Here is a 9,355-nt window from a genome sequence, read left to right as displayed (position 1 = left end):
ATGACCAGAATGAACCACTCCCCATGCTGGCGAAGTGTTGTAGCAATGCTTGTGTATGTCAGGGGTTGTATAAGTCATCATAAAAACCAACGCGCTGAGAACATAAATTATCCAGGTAAAAGTTATCCAGGCACATGAAAGGACATACTGCAAACTGTTCACCGAATCAGCCCTCACTCTAAATGTTCACCATGGTCTGTGTTTCCAAAATTAGATTCGATGCATATACAGTATATCGCAATATGAGTACGCCAACCACCGGGCCCCCCCAGCTCCTCTGGATGGGTAGTGTAGCTTATACAGTATGTTGTATGAAATTCCTCTTTTATGTTCTATTGAAAAAAATAACATCCATACACATGCTTGAGATGTCAGTGAAGATTTTGAAAGCGTTTCTTTAACTGCTTATAAAAGTGTGTGTGTGTGTGTGTGTGTGTGTGTGTGTGTGTGTGTGTGTGTGTGGTTGTGTGTAATTTGAAGCTCCAGGCTGTGTGTGTGTTTCATCAGAACCTCCAAGCTGTGTGTGTGTGCGTAATCTGAAGCTCCAGGCTGTGTGTGTGTGTGTGTGTGTGTGTGTGTGTGTGTGTGTAATCTGAATCTCCAGGCTGTGTGTGTGTGTGTGTAATCTGGAGCTCCAAATTCTCACTCTCTCTCTCTCTCTCTCTCTCTCTCTCTCTCTCTCTCTCTCTCTCTCTCTCTCTCTCTCTCTCTCTCGTGTAAAAAAAACACAGATCAACTCTGTCTGTCTGTCTGTCTGTCTCTCTCTCTCTCTCTCTCTCTCTCTCTCTCTGGTGTAATATAAAACACAGATCAACGACACACATCCTTATTGCTCATTCACAGCTGAACTATGACATTTAATACTGCACTTTTAGATAGTTTAAACACCGAGAACAACACTATAATAAGTTTCAGAAAAAGCGTAACAATAAAACACACTATCTGCTCACACACAAATGTCTCACCTAAACACATATTGGTATTAGCTCTAATTGTTTCTCTTTTCCTTTTTCTATTCGGTTCTGGGCGGGATTATCAAAGGAATAGGATAATTCATAGATTCTTTTATCTTGACTACGTATTTTGCGTATATACCGTGGTATTCTCTTTTATGCTATTTATATCCCTTACTATTAACCCAATTTGCGTCAATAGTATACTAGGACTTTCTTAAGGTTTGGTGTGGAAACTAATAGCTAAGAATATTGTTGTATAAAAGCGAACTAGGAATATTGCCTTTAATTACAAGGCTCTTAGAGTCTAGGAAAAAGATTTTGAATACACCACCTAAAACCTTGATGGTAGATGAAACAGTAAATTACCCATAAATTTTAATGGAGGCCAGTCGGCTTAAAATTCGATACTGGACCTTTGCCTCTCCGCCTCCCTCCCTCACAGCTTCCACTTCCTTTTCCTTTTTTCAACCTTCGTCTCCCCTCTCCCACCTTCTCTCTCCATCACCGCTTTTCCTCTTATGTTCCCTTCCTTCCACTTTTGTTTTTACGCTTCACTTTCTCTTCCTCTCTCTGTCCTTCCCCCTGACCCTCTTCCTCTCCTCGAATTCCTGTAGAAGTTAGTGTTTGTTTTGTAAATACATAAAAGTAGAAAGTAAAGATGAAAATATAATGAGAAACAGGAGTAATGCTGGAAGAAAGCTAATTCTATGTCTCATTGCTATAAGAATACAAATAGCGTGCTTCAAAAGATAATATAAATCCTCCAAACCGAAGACTTTATTTTCAGTTACTCTAGCTACCTACAGACAGTTTGAATTGAAGTAATTACATATATCCTTCTTAACTTCATTATAAAATATCTTCCTTTTCGTGTTAAAAAATTTCTGGCAGTAATAAGAATATACTAAGAAAACGTCAAAGTATCTAAAAGGTAAAGTGTATTATAGGAAATACATTGCCAAGGATGTTTTTAGACAATTAGCTGTTCCTATGGGAAAAATACCCTAAAAATGAGTGAAGCAATGTGAAAAATGTAAACGATTATAAGAGCACAGAGAAGAGGGCATATGTTATCTTTGCTACCCAATCCTCGGATACCCATGTTATTAAACTGTGTCAGGAACAGTTAATCAATCACAATGCTTCACGTAACAAAACCACTGGAAAGTAAGCAGCAACCCTGCAATTTACTCTTTGATAGTCTTACTCTATATTTTGCAGGTCGACCTGAAGCACCTCATGCTCTCTCATTTGCTGCGTTTTTTTGTTTTAACGTACTTGCACCACAATTTAATTGCGTTAACGTTGAATTGCCAGGAATTTCCCCCCAAAACCTCCAGATGTTTGCTTGAACACTGATGGACAGAGACAGACAAAGAAGGGTGGAAATGAAACGTTTTCCACCCTACGTAATAAATGTCAATACACAATAGTCATTCTTCAAAAAATAAATGTTTACAAGTGAAGCCAAAGTACATCATTTCTTCACTTCAGTAATTAAATGATACAGTATTATTCCATGTATCATGTTAATTAAACACCCCACTATGCTTCATTTATTCAGAAGTTTTTTGTTCTTGGAATGTTTTTCTTCCTGCATATATACAAAATTGTTTACTTATCTTAGTTATTAAAAGCTATCTTTGTTCAAGTTCTTGATAACTTTCGTGGATTTCTGCCTCTAAGTATGTTTAACTTCTCACTATTTTTAATAACATTCCTGTCTCTTTTTTAAGTCAAATTTCTTCGCTATTACTCTCTGCCCGCCTGCGTGCATCCGTCTCTCTTTGGTTTCGCGTGTTCGATCTCCGGCACCACAACACCGCCACCACCAGCCCTGCTTTCATTTTGAGTCTAAAGCTGGGATCTGGGGTTGGATCAAAGGCACACACATCAGTCCCGCACCAAAGGGTAACAGAAGCAAAATGGTATGGTTCAGTGTAGGTGGCATATAAACGGTAACACTGAGCCTCTTATTACCCCCACATTAACTTCCTCGTTCCTGTCACTTCATTTTCTTCTGAATAAATACTTCCTGTCCTTACTGACCAGTACATACAAGAAGGTGCACTCAGAGAGTACAACACCCGCGCCCGAAGTGTATTGCTGAATTACTTTATCAGTCCGCGAACATGTGACCATATCCTGTCATCTTGATATCTGAATGATTGGTCTTGAAATCTAATTACGTCATCCTTGTCTGACCTTCTGTCCACCATGTTAAGTTCAGACTGGAATAACGTTGCCTAGTAACTGGTACCTTTGATCAGTTGTTCCAACAATGAACACTTAATCTTAGCCTTCAACACTTCCAACAAGTTTGGCCCTAATCAGATTAAAACTCTTTGAGTTATGCTCTTCGCACAAAGACGAAAAGACAGACAGAAGCACGCGGGTAATGTGAGGCGTATGATCCTGATGGGGTGCCTCTTGTTGCTCCGAAGCATTTGGCGCTTGCACTGACACCTTGTACTGTATCGGCAAACCCATCTACCCCTTTCTGTCAACTGACGCCTTTTCTTCAGTTTTTGTTGTTTGCTCTTACTGAGCATGTTCCAAAAATGGTGGCAATTAACAACTATTTTATTATTGCCCAGTTCCTTCACTGCCTTCCATTTCTAATGATGCTGAAGCACGTTTCTTTAAATAACTTATATTTCGACTGACGTTACGAGTTCCTGCAAGAAAGATACACCAGCGATCTTCTTACAATCTTTTTAGATTTCTCGTCACCCTTTTTTTGATGGCCATGGTTTCCATCATATGGCAGAGACCGTATTATATTTCCTCAGTGTTTTCTTCTTTCCTCTTCTTTCTGTCTTACATTTTTTTAAACTGGGTTCCATTCCTTCATTTCTTCGCTAATTTCCCCTTCTTGTCAGATACAGCAGAACTAACTATTTTTAATCTTTTGAACGTTTTTTTTTCTATTTCCACCCTGAATTCTGTCAGGAATGACGACATTCTTTGTATCGGTAACATCTTTCCACCAGCGCTTGGCATCTCCATGATCTTCAACAACGTCTGGCACAAATCTTAACTTTCAAATTTCCATTGTTTTGCTTCAATCCATCTTTCTGTGCCTACATTTCATGCTTCCTTTTGGTGATTCCAAAATTAGGGTTAAAGACAGTCACGTTCTTGTAATATTATTATTAGTGGTATTTCTTAAGGTTCTATCCTTACATAGCTGTGGTTGTAGACACTGTATGTTCTTTTAGGGCTAGTGTTCTTCATGGTTTTGTACTGTTACCAATTTCCTTTCTAAGCTGTTCTGCTAGTTTTATCCACCCGTATGCTAATAACTCCATCATTCATTTTCCATCCACTTTTCATTGTACTGATCACAATAGTGATCAAAAATAATCAAAAGTCACTTACATGACTTCTGATATATCTCTTAGTACTGACAGTGGCAAAGGAAATTTATTGCTCTGAATGCCTCTGAAGCTCAGTTCCACTGTTCTACAACATAACAAGGTCTTTCATATGAACGTCAAACTGTCTTCAGCAATGAACAACTTAATCTTCCATATAGTTAATGTCCTTGGTGTCCTTTTTTTTATATTTCTTTTAAAAATAACACATATTCTCTAGCGAAACTAGCTTCAGAGAGGTTACGTGTGCAGCACTAAACACTACAGTAACAGCCTTTTGTTCCTAACATTTCTATAGAAGCCATATTTGCGCGTATATGGACTATTGGTGAGTTCTTGTGTGTTGTATGGCTGTGGGGGCTCACCACTTGGTGAAAATCTAAGCAAGATCCAGTATTGTCACCTCAGCTCTTCCCCTTTCGTTGAATTCATTCAGAGTCACTGTAGTCTCCTCTCTCTCTCTCTCTCTCTCTCTCTCTCTCTCTCTCTCTCTCAAGTATAGTCATCTAAAAATAGTTGCCAAGTTAGTTGGTTATTACTCAGTCAGCTGCTTTTATTGGTTAAAAGATCTTTCATTTGAAGTAGCCTGTTCAAAAACCTAACTTATCTAATTATTATGTAAAAATGAGGGAAAGGCGTGCTGTAGATCGCTCTCCTCCATTGCGCAGCCACCTTTGCCTGTTAAGTGGCAATCTGGAGACATCTGCAGTGGCTATTCTGGCGGAGAAGGTCCCGAGATGCTGACTCGACCTTGATCTTGACACCTCCACCCACAGCTAACTAAAGAGGACCCTTCTCATGCTCCTTTACTTGCTTGAACTGGATGATGGAAGCTGGCCAGACGAGGCACCTCTTGGACCTAAGTCTTGTAAAGGACCATCATGGTTTCAACATCGCAACGGTGTACAACGAAAGACAGTAGTCATGTCCCGGTTTTGTCCAAAGATTAAGTGTAACATGTAAAACATTATGAAAGCTCTACCACAGATACATATTCGTGACTGGCTAGTCTGACTTTCCTCAAGCTTCATATCTGCTGGTGATGGGTTGACGGTATGAATGAACCCAGGAAATTCCGAAGCCTTAACATCCAACCACGAGAACTGCTTCCAAGAGATTATGTGTACTAAGCCGACTCCGTGCTTTCTTTACCCCTGGACAGTTGTTGACTTTACTCACAGGTTTTATTCACCCCTGTGTAGAGTACAACTCTCTCGTGCCCTGTGTAGAGTACAACTCTCACGTGTGAGGAGGCCCTCTACATACAACTCTTCTCAACAAGGTGGAGTCAACGGCTTTTTGTCTCATTAACTCTCCTCGTCTTATTGGCTCCCTTCAACCCCTGTCTCATTGCTGCAATGTTGTATCTTTGTCTCTTTTCTATTGCAACTTCAATGGTCACTGCTCCTCTGAACTGTCTGCTTGCATCCCTCCACCACTACAGTGGGCACATAGCACCTGTCTAGCAACAAACTTTCTTCCCTTTTCTGTGCAGTCCTTCATGTATGCAGCAGGTCAGCTCTGGAACTGTCTCCCTCAGCCTCAATTTCCTACTGCCTATGATCTCCAGCCTTTTAAATGCAGTGTGTCCAGGCATCTTGAACGAATCCTGAATTTGGCTCACTGTTACTACCTCCTCCAAGGAGGTTATGTTTTACCCCACGTTGGTTTGTTTGTCTGATAGCAGGATTACTCAAAAAGTTGTAAACGAATTTTGATTTAAGTTTGTGGAAGGTTGTGCCATGGGCCAAGGAAGAAATGTTTAAGTTTTAGGGTGGATCCAGATCCAGAGTATCCCTTACAATATCTCCAAAAGCTCTCAATGGATTTCAATGAAATTTTGTGGAAATGTGGGCCATGGCCCAAGAATGAGTTGATTATATTTGGGGGCGGATCTGGATCAGGATCCTAATCCAAGGATCTGGATCCGGGATTACTCAAAAAGTTATACACAGATTTTGATGAAATTTTGTGGAAGGGTGGGTCGTGGGCCAAGGAAAAAATGATCAAACTTTTAGTTGGATCCGAACCCGGATACGGAGTATCCTGCACAATGTCTCCAAAAGTCCTCAATGAATTTCAACGAAATTCTGTGAACAGGTGGGTCATGGACAAAAGAAAAATTGATAAAATTTGGGGGCATATCCAGACCCGGATTCGGACCCTATATCCACGGATCAGGAGCCGGGATTAATAAAAAAAAATTATGAAAGCTTGATGAAATTCCGAGGAAGGGTGGGCCATGGGCCAAGGAAGAATGATTAAATCTGAGGGTGAATCCGGATCCACATCTGGATTATCCCTCACAATATCTCCTAAGGTTCTCAATGAAACTCAATGAAATTCTGTAGAAAGGTGGACCATGGACCAAGAAAGAACTGAATAAATCTTATGGTGGATCTGGATCCAGATCAGGATCCTAAATCCACGGATCCAGATTCGGATCCGGAACCTATATCCATGGATCCAAATCCGGATCTGGATACTTTTTAATGGCAATGGTATTAGCGGCGGATTGCAGTCTCTGAGTGCTTTCTAGTTTTGTTCTCGTTTTTTCTTTGAGTAAAAAAAAAAAAAATCCTAGAGCGGAAATATGAACCATATTCAGTAAGGGGATGATTGTCTGGCTGTTACATTTTCCCTCATGCTATTAAACGTCAAGTATGGACAAACAACATGCATCCAAGTACTAGGAAGATGTGAGAGGGCATGGTATACTATACATCTATTTAGAGGAAGATAATCCAAATAGATAGTGTAAGCATTTGATGTAAGCAGAACCATAGAAAGGTGGATCAAGCAAGTTCGGGGGGAAGGCACAATGAAGAATGAATGAATGAACAAGCTAGTGCCAGGCAAATACCGCCATTTCGTGCTAAGGCAGAGAACATTTAAGACGATCAATTCTAGTAGGTGTTATAAAGGGAAGAGATCAGACAGAGGGGAGTATACGAGTACGTGATGGAAAATACATAAGACTGGTAACAGAAAAGTGACAGGATTCACCATGGAGATCAGACAGCGAGGACGGGAGACCTGAATCATGAAGGAATGAGAAAGCACGACAGTGTTCAATCGAATATTGGAGACAATCTGTAAGGGTACGGCCACACCGAACGCGACGAGCTTACATGTGCCATCAATTGGGAATACAACATACAATATCTTTGCCTAATTTTATATAAATGTCTAGGAAGTGACGCAAGGGAGCTTGTCAATTACTATAGTTGTATATGATTAATATCATCAACTGAAATGTGACTCACATAGCAGGAGTTCAAATATTATTGTAATTCCGTGACACTTAACCATTTCCACCGTACTGTTAACCTACATTTGGCTAACGGATGAAGAGCGTAGTCCGCATGTGCAACCTCTCATTGTCTCAATGGATCAACATGGACAGTCATCCATAACAGGTATATCTGCACTCACAACCTTGTAAGTGTTGGAGCAGGTAGTCTAGTTGACACAGGAGGAAGAACCTCGGTTTCCGTAACAATGTGAGTGGAGGTAAAGAGAGGGGGAAGAGTTGTGGGTGGTGCTGCTGGAATGCAATACTTCTGGAACAATAGTAAGCATATATGGGAGTTAAGTGTTGACATTCATTTACGACTGACTTAACGCCTAACCATGTGTACCGTACTAAGTATTGAACCTCTAATATGGCTTTGGTGATACCTAAACTGCACGAGCTACCCGCTACCTGCCATCCCTACACTCTGTCCACAGTCATTCTCCCTGCTTTCCTCCTTTCCCCTGCCAGCACATGGGGAACATTTACGATTCTTTATCAGTCGAGCCCCAGCGAACTATTCTAATCATCTTCCGTGTTTGTCTGTCTGCTTGTTTGTCTGTCTGTTTGTCTGTCCGTCTGTCTGTTTGCTACATTTCATTGTACGATACAGTGGTAAGAAATTTGTAAATCACATGTAGCACCTTATACACTGTACATAATGGTGTCCATCAATAACATGACAATTGCAGCACACAACCCCTCACCCCTCAGTCCCCTTTGGTACGTACCCCCTACCCCCCGTGACACTTTAACCAGAGATATAAGTAAGAAAGTGTCCTTCCTGCTGCGTCGACTTGCCGACCTCAGCATTTAAAGAGTAGGGAGCTTGCGCACACGCACACACACACACACACACACACACACACACACACACACACACACACACACACACACACACACACACACACACACACACACACACACACACACACGAGTGGAACGTGGGTGAGGGCAGACACGTAGTGCTCTGCTCAGTTGCATCCAGTGGCGTTTCTTGCTTTTTCGGAGCCCTATGCGATATGCTGTTTGGGGGGCCCTTACTTACATTACTTGCTTTATGGCATTTACAATAATTGGCGGGTCCACCGTACCCCCTACAAAATTTATTTCATGAATATAGAGTGACTCAACACACATTTTAATTTCTAAATAAAGCCAATAATGGCAGGTCTTGAATTTGGCTCTCTCTTGTATTTTGTTTTTCTCTTGGAGGGAACTCTTATTGCGGGCTCATGGCCTTTGGTTCCTTCTTCCTCGCATAAAAAAAATAACGGTCGGGGGCCCTCTGGTGGCTTCGGGGGCCCTATGCAACCACGTAATTCGCATATAGTAAGAAACGGCACTGGCTTCATCAAATACCTAAGTGTATCAAAAAATGAGTCAAGCTCAGTAGGGTACTAAGCTAAATTATACATGATTTAATATTGTTGGGCAAGTAAATGCGAAAAAGTGAATCCAAAGAAAGTTTATCGAATAATCAGAGCCCTAAGGAAGTTGCGGTGTTAGCAAGACAGACCTGGGTATCAACAGATGGGCGCCGGGTATCAACAGATGGGCATTGGGTAAATTCCAGCACTGACATAATGGAGATGCTAAACTGTAAGTAGAAAGTATAAGTACTTTCAAGAAGTGCTTGTAGGTATGAGGAAGGGAAACAGTAAAAGCCACAAATGATGACTACAAAAACCTGGTGGAACTGGTTACATTTAATAAATCAGCAGAGA

This window comes from Coenobita brevimanus, chromosome 35 (assembly GCF_032717465.1).
Source record: "Coenobita brevimanus isolate Jiangsu-jjx chromosome 35, ASM3271746v2, whole genome shotgun sequence".
NCBI lineage: Eukaryota > Metazoa > Arthropoda > Malacostraca > Decapoda > Coenobitidae > Coenobita > Coenobita brevimanus.
This window is presented reverse-complemented; position numbering follows the sequence as displayed.